General features: G+C 40.1%; 1 pseudogene; it reads right to left on the reverse strand.

The window, feature by feature from the left end:
- Positions 1-897: 897 nt before the first annotated feature.
- LOC137766700 (large ribosomal subunit protein uL23-like) lies at positions 898-1,359 on the reverse strand (annotated as a pseudogene).
- Positions 1,360-18,180: the final 16,821 nt, after the last annotated feature.

Below are 18,180 nucleotides of genomic sequence, written 5' to 3' on the forward strand. Positions count from 1 at the left end.
GAAAAGAAAGTCAGATGGGTAAGGTCCACTGTGCAATGTGGTACTTCTAAAGTAGATGGAGAAGCAATTGCTTCCACTCCAATGCGACAGCCATGGAAATAGCAGCCTGGCCTCCTGGTCCCTCAAACACATCAGCAATTGAATCATGCCAGACATGCTCCCTACCCCTGTGCCAGCAGGGTCTTGTCTTACCTTCCTGACATGGTGCAAATCCTATCTTCCTTACAAGGCTTTCTTATGTTTCTGGCCTACAGGCATGACTTTCCTCTGAATCTCTACAGTATTTTTAAACTGCAGGATTCATCTTAGTTCTGCATCCTACATGCACTGTCTTAGATGCTGCAGGTGAACATCTGTGCTCTGCACCCAGATCATAAACCCCTGAGGACACCAGCTCTCTTGGGATGACTTCATATCACCTACAGCTTTAGCTCCAGGCCACACCACCAAGTCCTCCTAATCGCCACCACCCAAGGCTGGAGGTTATGCAGAGACATTTGGCAAGACACAAGCAATAAAAAAAAAAAAAAAGGCTCAAAGAATTTTCTTTTACTATTTAAAAGAAATGCGCATTTACCTCCATTAACACTTTGCCAATTAAATTCATGCTGCTAATATCCGTGAAGAAAGAAACTCCACTTGAGGAAAAGATAGTTTCTGAGTCTTTCACAAAGTCCAAGAAAGAATCTCTTAACGTAGAACCACTTCTTTTTTGCATCATCAAAATGACCATAATTTCCACCAGATGATGTTTATCAGATCAGATCACCTGTCATTCTAAGTAGGCTGGAAATGTGCCTTCTTTCTTTCCTTCTTCCCTTCCTTCCTTCCTCTCTCTTTCCTTTTATTTTTAATAGTGAAAATTTTCATATTTAGGATGAGCTGGCTGGACTCAGCTTAGATGACCCCAGTTTTGTTGGCAACTTCCAAAGCATCATAGTCAGGAACCAGTGGGCCATATGCCTTCTTCTCTCCATCAGGCCTGATCAGGGCATTGACCTTGGCTGGGTCAATGTCATAGAGATTTTTCACAGCCTGTTTAATCTGGTGTTTGTTGGTGTTGACATCCACAACGAACACAAGTGTGTTGCTGTCTTCTCTCTTCTTCATGGCTGATTGGGTGGTGAGGGGGAACTTAATGATGGCATAGTGGTCAAGCTTGTTTCTCCTAGGGGCGCTCTTTCGAGGATATTTGGGCTGCCTCCTGCAATGTTTTGGGCTGCCGGAAGGTAGGTGACATCTGGATTTTTTTTTTGTGGCTGTGGACGCCTTTCAACACTGCTTTCTTGGCCTTCAAAGCCTTTGCTTTGGCTGCAGTTTTGGGAGGGGCGGGGTTTCCTTCTTCGTCTTCAGCGCCATCTTCGTGAAAAGGGTGTCTTTCTTTCCTTTTCATAACAGTGCCAGGTGCTGTTCTAGATTCTGAGATTACTGTGGTGAATAGGACAAAAACTCCGCCCTCATGGAGCTGACATTCCAATAGGAGAAACAGACAATACCTGTATGAATAAGTAATGATAATCAGGTTGTGACCTGTGCTATGGAGAAAGATTAATTAGGGAAAGGAACTAGAGAAAAATGGGAGAATAAAGAGACAGAGTGATCAGATGACATTTGAATGGAAACTTGAAAACAGTGAGGGAGTCAGCAGTGTTCAAGTAAAGAGCACCCAGACAGAGGGAACAGCAAGTGCAAAGGCCCTGGGGCACATCTCGTTTGGTGTATATAAGGAGTAATCCGGAGCAGCAGAATGAGCAAGGAGTACGGGAGATCCTTCACCAGGAACCAAATCAGTGGTGCCTTGATCTTGGACTTCAGCCCCCAGAACTGTGAGAATAAATGTCTGTTGTTTAAGCCACACAGCCTATGACATTTGTTATAAAGGCCTAACACAGGCGTTAAGGAAATACCAAAGGTGCACGACGGATGGTGTGACCATAGAGAAGTGGAGAAAAACCTCCCAAAGAAGATGACCTTTAGCAGGTGCTTTTAGTCATTTCTATCTCTTAAACAAATTTCTATCATTTAATGGAAGTTCTGGCTGAGATTACTTAGTGCAAGTTCATTGTTCTTCAAAACCATGATATTCTTATGTATACATTTTTATTTTATACAGTCTTTGCATGAATGCCCAGAATTCATACCACATCTGGCTTCATTAAGACATTTTTGCATCTCTTTTTATTCAATAAACGTAATAGCATTTTTTGAACTTCAATTAATTCAGTGATCATTGAATCTACCTCTTTTATAAAGTAACTGTTATGAGTATGTTCCTTGGGAGGAAAACTCTCCAAGAATAGACATTCTTATGAAATATATTTTGTCCTGTGCTCATTTTGTTCATTCTTCTGCCTAAAGCCTGTTAGCCATGTAAGTCCTAAGAAGAAAAAAGGGGTCAAAGTCCTTCTATTAAAATATTTTCTGTGCTAGAAACCCAATAGCCTTTTTAGCAAGTAAGAGAAATCGAACAAAGAGAAATAAATTTGTCTTCTCCAAAGTAAAGAAGCAGGAGGTGAGTTTCTCAAGTGGGCTAAATTAAGGCTTCTGGAGCTGAAGTTTACATCACAGTTTTACAGATTTTGTTGATGGAAATGTGTTTGTTGTTTAGCTTCATTTTGCTACCTTGTTCCACAGTAAGAAAAGTCACACTGCTTGCAATACTGAGAAACTTATTAGAATCCTGCGGTGTTTGCCAGCTTCCATTTTCACACAGTAGAGCCGATGTGAGGGGAAGGATGGAGCTGCAAACAGGAAATGTGAAACCCCTGCAAGAATTCACGGCTGGAGATGGCAGCGCCAGGCTGCCAGGAAGCACCTTCCCACCTTGGCATCCTCCTCCTCCTCCTCAAACAAAGGTAATTTCAGGGTTGGTCTTCCCCGGAAAATCGCATCTAGAGTTGAGGTTTTAGCGGAGGATTGGAACTGCACAATAGAGTTAAGAAACTGCTGTGGAAATGCCAACAGATTTTTAGATTCATTTTAATGATTTCAGCTTACTTCAAAGGGCCTTTGAATCATCAGATGGTTTCAAAATGCCAAGTAGGACTGCTGGGCAATGGGGTTGAAGTGAGAAAAAGCCACGCTAAGTCAATAAATGTGTTTGTCTTTATTCAGTTCTTTGTGAGGCATCTTTGTCAATATTCCTAACAGGCACACTAGGAAAACCTAGTACAAAAATCACACCAAAAATCAATTAGAGACATAAGCTTTGGGAAATATAAATTGGAGCAGATGAAAAAATTAGATTAAAATTCCCAGAAGTACTAGAGAAAACTACACATCCACGCCAAAGAGAGAAGCCAGTGGATAACCAATAAATTAAACAGATAATTAAAGGAAAAAAGTCCTAAAATAACATTTCATTTTCTATTGAAGAAAAAAAAAGAAGCTCTTTAGCATGCAGATCTGTCCACATGGCTTAAAACTACAACACTGGCTGGAGAAAATGTCACAAGTGAACATTCTGAGTTTCCTAATGACACTCATCTGTTCCACTGGGTTACAGAGTCTCCAAGGAGAGAGCCATATGCTTATGAATGACAAATCTGTACTGTTTGGTAGAGGAAAACTGCCTTTTCTCCCATTTCCTTTGATTGGCTATTTTAACCTAAGAATGTAAGATTGGTGTAGTTTTCCAAGTGTCAACCTGATTCAGAAGAAAACTCTGACTCAACCTATATCTGTCTTAAATAATTCTTGCTAATATAGGCCCTAAGGTCTCCCTGGTAAATGTGCTCATTAACAAAACTCTGACAAAACTTCTAAGTTCTTCTATATTATTTTAAATAAGTAACAGGAACAGTTGAAAAATACTCTCTTGGCTAGAAAATTAGATCATTATATAAATTCCTAAAGTTCTCTTTGACCTTTGACCCAAACCAGGCTCTTGCCAACTCCTGCTAGTTTGCCTGGGTTTTTGATCCCTTGTCTCCAGCACATACGCATTAGACACAGGTATTTTGTGGTGTTTGTGTTTCACAAGTGGAATCATATTATATATACTTTTCTGAATGTTGTTTTTGTTCACTGATCATGGGATATGGAACTTTCCATGCTCATACAAACAGACCTGCCTCAATCTTTTTGATCAATGCATAGTATTTCTTGTGAATTTTACTATGTATTTTGCCATTTTCCATTGGCAGACACAAGTTTTTTATAGTTATCTGCTCTTATAAAAACTCAGTGAGCACCTTTTCACATGCCTCCTTGGGCACCCCTCAGCATGTTTCTTCCAGAGTACAGACAGAGAAGAGAAATGTCTTATTCTTTCTTTAAAAGTAATTTTTGTTGGAGTATGGTTGCTTTACAATGTTGTGTTAGCCTCCACTGCACAACAAAATGAATCAGCCATACACATACAGCTATCCCCTCCCTTTTGGACTTCCCTATAGGTTACCACAGTGCATTAGGTAGAGTTCCCTGTGCTATACACTATGTTCCCATCAGCTGTCTATTTTATACATAGTATCAATAATGTATATGTGTTAATCCCAGTCTCCCAATTCCTCCCACCCCACCCCTTTCCCCTTTGGTATCCATATGTTTTGTTCTCTATGTCTGTGCTTTTTAACCACTGTGCTAAAATAGCAAAGAGTGAAGAACGGCATGTAGGCACCTGTTGGAATAAAAGAAATAAAATTACAACTTTCCCAAAGAGAACCAGAAAGCTATAGCAGATTGATTTGGTGCAGATTCTTAAAAGTCAGAGATTCCTGAGTTCAAAGCTCAGTCCGAGTTCCACATTGAAAACAGTCTGCATCCATCTACGGAAATGGCAAAATACATCATAAAATACTTAAAGAATGCTATGTAACTGATTAAAAAAATGAGGCAGCTCTAGATATACTAACATGGAAGAGTGTAACTTTGTGTAACTTTTAAAAGTTTACTTAACTTTTCCAAGCCTTAGTTTTCAATGTGGAAATAATATTTTTAAATGTATCTACAGCATAGAGCTGCTGTACAGATTAAATGATAGAATAGTTACAAAGTACTTAGTGCACCTGACACAGCGTAAGTGCTCAATAAATATTAGCTTGCATTATAATTCTTAATGTGTCCCAAGATGGTGGAGATATTTCAACAGCTCAAGGCCACTTATTAATGTCAATCATTTATGAAGCTTCTATTATACGAACAAGGTTTCATGCTACCCGATTAGAAGAAAACACAGGTGAATGAAACAATCTTTGTCTTTGAGGGTCTTGGGAATATATTGGGGAATATAAATCATGTCCATACTAACCTTAATTTAAAAAGGAATGCAGTAAAAAGTAGCATAAGAGAATGTCATAATAGACCGCTACTATTTTATCTGCCCAGCACTACACCCTCCCTTAAGAAATAGCATCCCCCTTTTTTGGAAGAACTGTTCCTCCTCCAATCCCAACACTGATGTGAGGAGAGCCAATTATAGATATCAACTGGCCACAATTGATAGGTCAGGAAATATACATGTGACTTAGTCATGTGACCCAAGCCAAGCCAATGAGGGAATTTTTCACGCTAAGAATGAAGGCAAAGGGGTGGATCTTCTCTAATGGCAAAGGCATGAGATGGGAGGCTTGGATGCTCTTTGCAGGAGCACAGTGACAAGAGCAGAAGCAAAAACAAGAAAGACATGATGGGATTTGAGTCCTGGTTCTGGAGGTCCAGCCTCAACCCTGCCTTTTGGTGATGGCATGGTATATCATTAGTTCTATGACAGCAGGGATTCTATATGTTTTTATGTACTAATGTATCCCTAGCATCTAGAACAGTGCTTGGCACAAAGTAGGCATTCACTACATATTACCTGAATGGATGAATAAGATCCTGTAATAGATGCCTCTTTTTTCTAAGCAAGTTAAAATGTTATTCTTTCCTTGCAACCAAATCCAGAATTATTCTTGGTAAAGTGGAATTTTTTACAATCCTACCTCAGAAGGAAAGAGAAAGGGAGGCAAGGAGTAAGGAAATATACCTCAGAATGCTATCCTGGGCCACTAGGATTGTGGCTCCAGATACAGCTCCAGACCAGATCCTGTCAGAGTACTGTCCACCACAAACCCAGAGATATTTCGAGTTTGGGTTATTAAAACCTCTCATGTAGAATTTAGTCTGGTTTAATAAACCACAGGTCTGTCTACTTGGTTTCCAAGACCACAGATTTTAGAAACTGGAAATCAAAAGACAGTCTGTCCATAAACAAAACGAAATAATGTCATTTGCATCAACATGGATGGACCTAGAGATTGTCATACTGAGTGAAGTAAGTCAGACAGAAAAAGACAGATATCATATAATACAGCTTATATGTGGAATCTAAAAAAAAAAAAAAAAAAAAGGTACAAATGGACTTATTTACAAAACAGAACTAGAGTGACAGATGTAGAAAATAAATTTACGGTTACCAAGGGGGTAAGGTGTGGGGGAGGGATAAATTGGGAGATTGGGATTAATACATATGCACTATTATATATAAAATAGATAACTAATAAGGACCTACTGTATAGCACAGGGAACTCTACTCAATACTCTGTAATGACCCATATGGGAAAAGAATCTAAAAAACAGTGGATATATGTAAAAACAAAAACAAACAAACAAACAAAAAACCACTCTGTCATTTGCCTACTTCCATCCCTCCTATTTGTATATGTCTTCTTATTTATCCTTCAATGGATCAACATATAAATAACTGACCAGGCAGTTAGAGACTGGCGGAAATCTAAGAGGCTGGCACTGAGCTCACTGTCAATAGGAAATTCACATGAATGAGCTCGGATTGGCAGTGGTTTGATGTAATGTCCAGGGATTGAATAACTTGCAAACCCCCCAGCAGATATGAAACACACAGCTTACTGAGAATCACATCATTATTGAAAAAATGCACAACATAAGTCAATGTGCATGACAGGTTGAGACATCAGTATACTAAAACAAAATAAAAGATTGCCTCTCTGGACAGTTTATCCAACTGGCCTGAGAAGGTTCCTTGAATGGCATTATATATGTTTTATGCCTTAACACTATTGACTACCTAACATAGGCTGAGAACTATAATAGGAGTTGTTGGGTAGAGAAGAAAAATCGAGTACAGATCTCAGTCTGCAAACTAATCCTCTAGCAGATGGCTAAGACATATTCACCAATTGTCACATACTTTTGACCAAATGTAAAATTCAGAGGCAAGCCAAATGTGAAAATGAGAGACGAATGAAAACATTTGGATATTGAAATCTATTAAGGAATGACACAAATGGGAAATCCTTGAATATGTGCTGTAAAAGTGGACCCGGCATTGATGACTTTATTTCTCCAAGTATGTATGCTTTGACCCAGTTTCTATTATTTGCTAAATAATTCAACATGATGGCCACCTGACTCAGATGGCTATGGCACAGCATCTATGGTAGCTATTACTGGGAGGATTCCTCCAAAAGACAACAAGTAGAATCATTTCATCCACGAGAACAGTAAAGCAGAGCGATGCCACACTGGCTGATAAGAGGTCACTGAATACTGAAGTGGATCAGGTCTTAGAGACCATCTTCTAGACCAGGGTTCCACAGAGTGAGGTCCTGGCAGCAGCGGCAGCGGGATCACCTGGGAACTTGTTAGAAGTGTACGTTCTTGGCCCCATCCCAGACCCACTGAATTAAGAAACTTTGAGGTGGGGGTCCATCAATCTGTGTTTTAACAAGCCCTCCAGGGGATTTTGGTGCCCGCTCAAGTTTGAGAAACACTGGTCTAGATAGTTTCTTACTTTGGAGATGACCACAGTGATCTCCAGAGGTAAAACAAGTTGGCCAAAAAGAATGACAAGAACCGAGTGGAAATCTCACACAGCACAAAGTAAGGTTGCTACTGGACTACCAGAGAACCACCACCTCAAGCCTCAGTATTTTTATTAGTCAGGCTTTTCATAGGAATTACTTGACCCTGTCAAATTGGATAAATTGGTGTGTGTGTGTGTGTGTGTGTGTGTGTGTGTGTGTGTATTTATACAGATATGGGTTGAAGTGTAAGGAAACCTCAAGAGGTAGTGTAATAACTTAGAGCTGGTAAGATCAGAAAAGCAGGTACCACTCATAGGCCTAAAGGGGAAAAGGGACAAAGGGAAGAAGCCATGTAGACAAGGAAGCCTTGAAAAGTGCAGTGACAACATTGTAAATCAACTACACTTCAATAAAAAAAAAAATTAAAGCTGAAAACAAAAACAAAAAATAACAACAACAAAAACATTGTACTGGAGATTTTAGCCAGTGCAATCAGGCAAGGAAAAGAAATAAAAGGTATGCAGATTGGAAAGGAAAAATAAAAGAAAGAAAGAAAATAAGTGCAGTGATTTTTCTCATGGGACACAGCCAGCCTGAGGCCGTCTCACAGGGAGGAATCCAAGTGTCAAAATTCTCTGACCTCACTCTCCACACTCCCTCTGATTGTATCAGGGCTTCCTTCTGGGTCAACCCAATTGGAAGCCAGAAGGCAAAGGAACTCACGGGTATAATCCACACAAGCTGCCTCCCCAGGCAGAGAGTGGGGTGAGGGAAAAGATGGAGGTGAACTTGAGAGGGCATATGGGAGCTGTTTGACACAATAGTCAAGAATGGCCAGAGATTTCTGGAAATCACAGCAAAAACTAGAAATTCTTCTCCCTCTTCTGTACTCCAATTGCTTTCTTCTCAAGAAGGTATCAAACACCCAAACCACTCAGCCATCCAGAAAATAGTTATATTTCATTGCTAGTTTTCCCTAATGATTGTTCTTAACTTCTGTATCAGTAAAGAAGATAAGAACAGCCTTATCTTCTTATTTAGCTGGGAGTGTGGTCATCACACCTGGTAGATATGTTTCCCATACAGTTAGGCAGACAATGTGACTAGGTTCTAGCCAATGGTACACAAGTATGAGTGATGTCCATAACTACAGGGATTGTTCTTAAAGCACCTCCTTCCAGCTGACTGTGAATTCAGGCAAAGTGTCCGGCATTCTGAGCTGTCTTGGATCATAGCTGATTTTGACAAGGATTGTATCACACTGCAGGGGCAACAAGCTGGAAGGAGCCTGCATTTTTTAAAACTTTATTTATTTATTTTTGGCTGCGTTGGGTCTTCGTTGCTGCACACGGGTTTTCTCTAGTTGCAGCGAGCAGGGGCTACCCTTCGTTGTGGTGTGCGGGCTTCTCATTGTGGTGGCTTCTCTTGTTGTGGAGCACAGGCTCTAGGTGCACGGGCTTTAGTAGTTGTGGTGCACAGGCTTAGTTGCTCTGTGGCATGTGGGATCCTCGCGGACCAGGAATCAAACCCTTGTCCCCTGCATGGGCAGGTGGATTCTTAACCACTGTGCCACCAGGGAAGTCCCAGAGGCTGCATTTCTGACACCAGGGAACATGAGACCAACCCTGGGTTGACTCTCTCTCCACTTTGTAAGTGGGTGGAGAAATAAATTCTTATATTCTTAAGCCATTTATTTCGTGGTTCCTATTGCTTGAATCTAATTAGGACTAACATAATCTTTAAGTTCTAACATGGAAAAATCAGCAAAGGCATGCATTAAGGGTTAAATTATGCCACCACCACCCACCTAAATTCATATAAAGAAGGTTTAACCCCTAGTAAACTGAAAATAGAGCTACAGTATGATCCAGCAATCCCACTCCTGGGCGTATATCCAGAGAAAAGCATAATTCGAAAAGACACATGCACCCCTATGTTCATTGCAGCACTATTTACAATAGCCAGGACATGGAAGCAACCTAAATGTCCATCAACAGATGAATGGATAAAGAAGATGTGGAATACTATTAGCACAGTAGTATTCCACATCTTCTTTATCTACTACTAGTAATGCTACTTTCAGTAGCATTACTAGTAGCAATGGAATACTACTCAGCCATAAAAAAAATGAAATAATGCCATTTGCAGCAACATGGATGGACCTAGAGATTATCATACTAAGTGTAGTAAGTCAGACAGAGAAAGACAAATACCATATAATATCACTTACATGTAGAATCTAAAAAAATGATACAAATGAACTTAATTACAAAATAGAAACAGACTCACAGACTTTGAAAACAAACTTATGGTTACCAAAGGAGAAAGGTCGGGGGTAGGGATAAATTAGGAGTTTGGTGTCAACATATACACACTACTCTATTTAAAATAGATAATCAACAAGGACCTACTGTATAGCACAGGGAACTCTACTCAATATTCTGTAATAACCTAAATGGGAAAAGAATCTGAAAAAGAATGGATATATGTATATGTATGGCTGAATCCCTTTGCTGTACACCTGAAACTAACACAACACTGTAAATCAACTGTACTCCAATATAAAAAAATTAAATTAAAAATTAAAATAAACAAATTTTTTTAAAAAATAATAAAAAGAAGCCCTAACCCCTAGTACCTCAGAATATGACTATTTGGAATAGAGCCTTTAAAAGATGTGATTAAGCAAAAATGAGGCTGTTAGGGTAGGCCCTAACCCACACCACCTAGTGTCTTTACAAGCAGAGGAGACTAGCATACACAGACACCAGGGATAAGTGCACACAGTGTGGGACCCTGTGAGCTCACAGGAGGAAGGCAGCCATCTGCAAGCCAAGGAGAGAGGCCTCAGGAGAAAGCAAACCTTGACCTTGGACTTCAATCCTCCAGAACCGTGAGAAAATAAATCTCTGTTGTTTAAGCCACCCAGTCTGCAGTGTTTTGTTATGGCAGCCCTAGCAAATTAAGACAGCATGTTATTAGGTTAAAGAAAAAAACAGCAAAATGCAGAATGATATTATTCATTATTTACGGGTAATATGCTGAAGTATAAAAATGTATAGACAAAGATCTGGAAATATACACCAAAATTTAAAAAAAGATGACCATTGTTAAAACTGGGGAGTTAGTGGGGTACTGGGGATGGAGGTTAATGGGGAATTTCACCTCATCTATAGGGAAAATGTATTCAAGATTCAATGTGAAATTAATATTTTAAAAAATCTATTTACTTCTTCTCTGGTATCGGCAGGACTTTGATTCTGCTGAGTTCTTATATTTGAAATCCAAGACCTCTGCCCATGGTGGTGGCATGCAGTATAAAGAGGATCTCCCAGAGCTGAGTAACATGTTTGGTTCTGGTCATGTTTTCTAGAAGTGAACCATGGTAGCCCAGGCTACCATGTACTTGGGGTACATGATCTGCAAAGCTGTGGGAGAGCCATTAGGGACTGATGCCCATAGGGCTGTGGAGTCCTGTTTATATAGATTACATGCTGAGTTGTCTGGGATCAAACCAGGAAATATAGGAAAGTGGCACCATAATGGAAAAGAATATAAAAAAGAACATACATGTGTATGTGGCTGAGTCACTTTGCTGTACAGCAGAAATTAGCACAACATTGTAAATCAACTATACTTCAATTTTTAAAAAAAGAAATATAGAGAAGTGGCCAAGGGTTCAATGATCAGGAACATGTTGTAATGTGGCTTACATTAGAGAGGGGAAAAGGGGGACTGCCCTGGTGGTCCAGTGGTTAGGACCTGGCGCTTTCACTGCCAGGGCCCCGGGTTCAATCCCTGGTTGGGGAACTAAGATCCCGCAAGCTGCACAGAGCAGCCAAAAAAGTAAATGGGAGAGAGAGGGAAAGAAAGTCCTTCAGCTGGAAATTAGAGTAATGATTTTGATATTAGGGCTTGGATTGCCCCAGGAGGGACTCATTTTAAAACTGCACATGGAATTATTTCGGTCAAGACAGGGATGTAGAGAACAAGCCTTCTTGGGATGGGTGCTTCCCACATCCACGTTTCCACAGAAGAGAAGAGAAGTGGTCCCTGAAGGAAGAGATATCCAGGATGTGGCATACGGAGATGTACCCTGAGACTTGGTGTCTATTACAGGAATAGCACAGATTTATAATTAGAGCAGCCAATGAATCACAAAGGACGTGGTAACATGGCAACCCTTAGAACAATGGGATGAGGAAATAGGTCACAGCTCTACCTGGCAGCGGGAAAACGTTATTTCTGAATCCAGCACCTGGGCCTGGTTAAGAGACGGTTACCCTGGAAAGAAAGGATTAGAGGTTGCAGGTTTACATGGTTTAGTGTGAGGAGTTTTAATGATAGAGGATATAGCTATTCCTGTGATAGTGTATTAAGGCAGAAAAGTAACACGAAAGAAAAATGAAGCAAGAAAAACAGATGGGGAAAAAAATCACAAATTGGATCCTTTTCATAAGATGAAAATTTCAAAGAACACTTGTAAAAGGTGGGTAGATGTTATAAGGGTGGAATGTTGACCAGAAAGAGAATCTGGAATAGGGCATAAGCCTAGCTAAAACAAATGAGTTAAATGACTAAGTTTGAAAGAAACTGTTGTTAAAGTGAGTCAGACCTGGTGGTAGAAGAGAGACAAAACAGGGGAAGAAAAAGAACATCATTTTAACCATAAAACAATAACCCAATGAAGTTAAAGTGCTCCAGGTAGATTCCATTTCTAGCTGCCATTACGATAGGATTCTCACCTTATGGAAACGGCATTATAGTATATATATAAATATATATATATATATATAAAACAGAGTTTTTAGGGGCTGGACCACACAGGTAGCTTCCCTTTGGAGGAAGGTCTGGGAGGAGTTTATGCTACAAGGCAAAGAATGATGTTAAAATGGGGAGAGAGCCTGACCTGAGTGCAAAAATGTCCCCTTGCAGCGGGACTGAGAAGATCTCCCAGTTTCTGCATACATCTTTCTTCTGCTGACTCTGGCCGTGAGACAGGCTGGGACCTGGGACCTGGGACCTGGGACCCTTTGCTGCAGTGCTTGCACCTGGACAAAGTCTCCTCCAGCAACAAAATACAAAGAAACTATAAGGGACTAAAAATAGCTGCGTGCATGCACAGTTGGGGCAAAATTATGGACAAGGTACAAAAAGACCAAAAAACCCAACTGCCACTTCTGAAGAGCTGGGAGCAAAAGCAGGGAGTCGGGAGCAAAAGCAGGGCACTGCACATGCCCCCTGCACTCAGCACCACCTAAGGGGTGGGCAGACCATCTAAGGCACCCCTCCGGCCTGAGCCCTGGCCACACCGCTACCCTCAGCTCATAGAAGGAACCAGCTCGCCCCTCCTCCAGCAAGCGAGCAAGGGAAACTGGTACTTGTTCTCGCTCCCCTCTGCTGCAGCAGGGGCGCTCACAGGGGCCTTGCTTGAATTTCTTGTCTGGCCTCTTATCAATTTCTATTGACTGGGGAAGGCCAAGAACCCTGACCAGTAGAAGTTGGTGTCACAGTCAAGCCATGCGTCCTATCGTGATAGACTCACACCGTATATGAGTTCTGCTCCAGGCTCAGTGCTTAGAAGGAAATCCTCGAAATGAAGAGCAAGGTCTGGAAAAGTCAGGTGCTCTTCAGTCGGTACCTGCAGCCTGGCTGGGATTACTCATTTCTATCACCCGAGAGGTCTAGGGTGCCCAGAGTGGGGAGTGGATGGGAAAGTCAACAGCCCTGCCCACGCCTGTCCAGAGGGTGACTCCACCCATGACTGCTCCTGGGAATGAGGGATCAACAAATATCCTGTTCAAGTCTCTTCCATCTTAGCCAAGCAAAATACATCACTGCTGGCCTGGCAAGTACATCTGGTTGTACATTCCCAAAAGGACAATGCCCAAATGCTGCAGGCACTCCAAGGGACCCTATTAGGGATCTAGCAACCAGGGCTGCAGAGATCACATCCAAGAGGGGCATTCATGCCGCTGCCTGGGCTGGAGCTGTTTCCGGTAGCTTAAGTGGGCAAACGCACAGCTTTCCAACAAACCATCACTCCATTGTCTCCACTTTGATCTTTCACTCTTCCCTGCTGCACCTTGCCTACTCACCAAAAGCCTCCACCCCTCACACCAGTATCAGACCCTGCCCATGTTAGGTGACCCCTCTGAGAAAGCTGTGGAAGAAATACTAGAGCCTTACAAACATCACGACTAGTTCCAGAAAGGATGTCAGCTGGAAGGTCTAGAGAGGAAAGCTGCCTTCTGCTTCCAGAATATGCTAAAGTGGTCTAATCCTTCAAGTCCTGTAACAAAGCAATTTTAAGAAAGTTTCAACCCAGCTCCCACCTCACAGGATAGAAGGCCAGAACAGGAGAAGAGGTGTTCATTCCACTCCAGATCCTGTAACTGGACCCAGTCCCTTGCACCATGCCACGAAGTACAGGCAGAGCAGAAACCCAGGATCATGTGAGCTCTCCATCCCAAACTCTCGCCTCCACCTGCTGCTTCTTGCTCCTGGTGAATTTCTACGGCTCTCTATACCCATCTCAGGCTTTCCTTGTTGGTTGGTGTGAAATAGGTTTGGACATTCTCTTCCAACTTTGACACTACACCATTCTCACAGACATGCTACACTGCACAGTTGCACAGACTGTGCACTGCCCAATGCCACAATGCCATTCATATTCACATGGTGCTCTTTCAATTGATGCAGATTCTCTGGCTTCACACACTCATGACTACCAATAAAAGGCACTCCTACATTTTGCCTTGGTCCCATGAGAACTGTACGAACTGGACTAGCCCCTACAAGGAGAAGGGGACCTAGTTCACAGACCTAGTTCACACAGGTAGGGATCTACCAGTGAGAAAGCCAGTGAGAAAAAAGCAACCTATGGCTTGCAGGTTACAGCCAGTCTGGCTAGTTTTGAGATGTAGCTTGAGACCTAACTTCAGAACCAAAGATTTGAAAGCTGTGTTTGGATGGTTATTTCTCAAATATGGCCACATATTAACATTTATTAACTCAGCAGCAGTGCCAGTTTTTAATTTTGATTTTTTTTTTTTTTTGCTTCAGATGTTTTATCTTTTCAGGATTAAAATTTATGAATTCTGTTGAATTATGCCTTGTGACCCTACCTAGGTTTTTTTCTCTCTGTCCTTTCCTCCAAAACATTGCTCTTCTGAAGTAGGTGAGGAGCCATTAAGTCCCTGTGTTTATGCTTTTAATTCACATGTGAATCACGTGAACAATATACAGGTTTGGGGGATGATTTTAATTTTATATACAGGTGTCCCCCACTTTCTGAAACTTTCCGTTAAGCCACTTCTTTTACAAAAGACCTACATCAGTACAATAATGGCTTTTTTTTCATAAAACCAAAAATTCTCTTCAGATTTCTTTCAGGTACTGAAAACAGGTACTATATGCCATTTCAGCCTATGGTTTACAAAAGGTTTCATAGGAATGCTCTACTTTCGGGTAGCGGGAGAAACCTGTAATTGACATCAAGAATAAACGAAAAGAGCGAGGTACAGAATGACACCTTATAAATTGACATTATAAGGTATCATTCTATACCTCGCTCTTTTCATTCAAAACCAAGTTTTTGAAATTTATAAGACTCATATCCTTCACCAACTTTTTTTTCCTCTTAATTCTTTACACATTCTGGATGTATACAGATATACATACTATATATTTTTTTCAGGTATATATCCTCTTCTCTTGGTCTAGTGTTTGTTTTTAAATTGCATATGGTATCCTTTGTTATACATGTCTTTAAAGTTTTAATCTAGTCCAATGGATCAATATTTTCCTTCTGATTTTTTCATCTTAAGTCTGGTGAAAATATTATTCCCAACCCTGCACTCATAACCACATTCTCCTTTTTACCCCCCAAGTTTTACTTTTTGTATTTAGGAACCTTTGCCTTCATACAATTTATAGTATGTTCTGTTTTTTGCCAGGGGTGTGCAATGGTTTCTCTCTTACTGAAAAGTTCCCATTTATGCATGGATGTGTTTCTGGCTTCTGTGCTGTTTCTTTGATCTATCTATTTCAGTGACACTTGACCAATATCACATTGTTTTAATTGCAAAATCTCTTTTAAAACCTTGATATTTGGTACATCAAAATGCCTATCATTTTTTTCTTTAAAATTATGTAGGTTATTCTTGGCCTTTTATCCATCCATATGAATGACAAGAATTACTTGTCAAGTTCCATACACAAATATACACACACATACAATCTATTATAATTTTTACTGGAATTACTTTGAACTAACAGATAAACATTGACTCTTCCCCTCTATGAATATGTTGTTTTCCATATATTTAGGACTTGTTTATGCCCTTGAATAAATTTTATAATTTTCTCCATGAAGATCTTGCCCAGTGTTGCTAAAAATATTCCTAGTTTTCTTGCTATTATGATTACGGTCATTTTAAAATTTCACTATATTTTTTTTTTATAAATTTATTTATTTATTTATATTTATCTTTGGCTGTGTTGGGTCTTCGTTTCTGTGCAAGGGCTTTCTTTAGTTGCGACGAGCGGGGGCCACTCTTCATCGCGGTGCGCGGGCCTCTCACTGTCGCGGCCTCTCCTGTTGCTGAGCACAGGCTCCAGACGCGCAGGCTCAGTAGTTGTGGCTCACGGGCTCAGTTGCTCCGCGGCATGTGGGATCTTCCCAGACCAGGGCTCGAACCCGTGTCTCCTGCATTGACAGGCAGATTCTCAACCACTGCGCTACCAGGGAAGCCCTCACTATATTTCTAATAGATTATTCTTGGAATATGGGAAACCGTTGATTTTAAAATACTGATTTGAATCCAGAAAATGTGCTGAACTTTCTTAATAGCTTTAATACATTGTCAATACATCCTGCTAGATTTTCTAACTAAACAATTTTACCATCTGCACATCTGGCAATTTTCTCTCTTCCTTTCTAAACCTTACACTTCCAATTTCTTTTTCTTACTCTATTGCATTGTGTAGGACCACCAGGACACTAATTAATAATAGTAATGATAGAGGCATCTTTATTTTATTCCGAATTTAATGGAAATTAACCTAAATTTTCTGCATTAATTATGATGTTTTCATATGTTTGAATTCTTGATAATCTTTTTTCAAGTAAAGGAAGTACTTTCTAGCTGCTAAGAATTTTTAATCATGAATATTTGTGAATTTTAGCAGCCTCTTTGAAGATGATCTTTTTTTTTTTTCCTCCTTCAGTGTATTATTGATGTGTGTAACATTAATGGAATTTCTACAGTTAAGTTATCTTCCATTCTTGGGATAAAAAGTATTTGGTCACGATGTCTTATATACTGCTAGATTTAATTTACTGATATCTTATTTAGAATTTTTTCATCTCTGAGTAAATCAGTGTATCTTTTTTTGTACACAGTCTGTCCAATTTTGGTATCAAGTTTATATGAGCTTAAAATTAGTTGGAAAGTTTTCCCTCTGGAACAATTTATATAAAAGGGGATTATTCTTGAAAGTTTGATGAAATAAAAACGTCTATGATTGGTACCATTAGGCAAAAGTGGAAGAAGGAGAGGATTTAGAGTCCAATTCAGTCTCTTTAACGGTTACTTGATTAATCTTTATTTCCTTTTGAGTCGATCTTGGCAATCTGTTTTTCTAAAAATTTACCTATTGCCTCAAAGTTATCAGAAATTTTGGCACAAAATGATTCAATATTACATATTTTCAAAATACAACTATGAGGACTTCCCTGGTGGTCCAGTGGTAAAGAATCCACCTTCCAATGTAGGGGACAAGGGTTCGATCCCCGGTCGGGGAACTAAGATCCCACATGCCGTGGAGCAACTAAGCCTGCGCACCTCAACTACTGAGCTCGCGCACCTCAACTAGAAAGCCTGGGTGCCACAAACTACAGAGCCCACGCACCCTGGAACCTGCATGCCACAACTCGAGAGAAGCCCAAGTGCTGCAACCATGAGCCCGCGCACCACAACAAAAGATCCTGCATGCCTCAACAAAGATCCTGGGTGCTGCAACTAAGACCCAACACAGCTAAAAATAAAATAAAATAAATAAATTAAATAAATATTTTTTAAAAATTAAAAGAAATAAAATACAACTATCTTCTCTGTAGCTATGCTCCCTTTTTATTTCTGAAGTTATTTATTTACACTTTATCTCTTTCTATCAATTGCATGAATATTTCAAAATATTCTGCTTTGAGTTTTTGTTAATCATCTCAATCATTTCTTTACCTATTTCCCACAAGTTTTGATATGTAATACTTTATTTGTATTTTATTCTAAACAGTTCAAATTTTCCATTGTAATTTTCTAAACACATAATTATTTACAAGTACAGTTTAGTGCTCAAAAACATGAATTTCTATTGTCTTTTTACTATTCATTTCTAATCTTATTACTCTGTG

The sequence above is a fragment of the Eschrichtius robustus genome, chromosome 6 (genome assembly GCF_028021215.1).
Source record: "Eschrichtius robustus isolate mEscRob2 chromosome 6, mEscRob2.pri, whole genome shotgun sequence".
NCBI classification, from domain to species: domain Eukaryota; kingdom Metazoa; phylum Chordata; class Mammalia; order Artiodactyla; family Eschrichtiidae; genus Eschrichtius; species Eschrichtius robustus.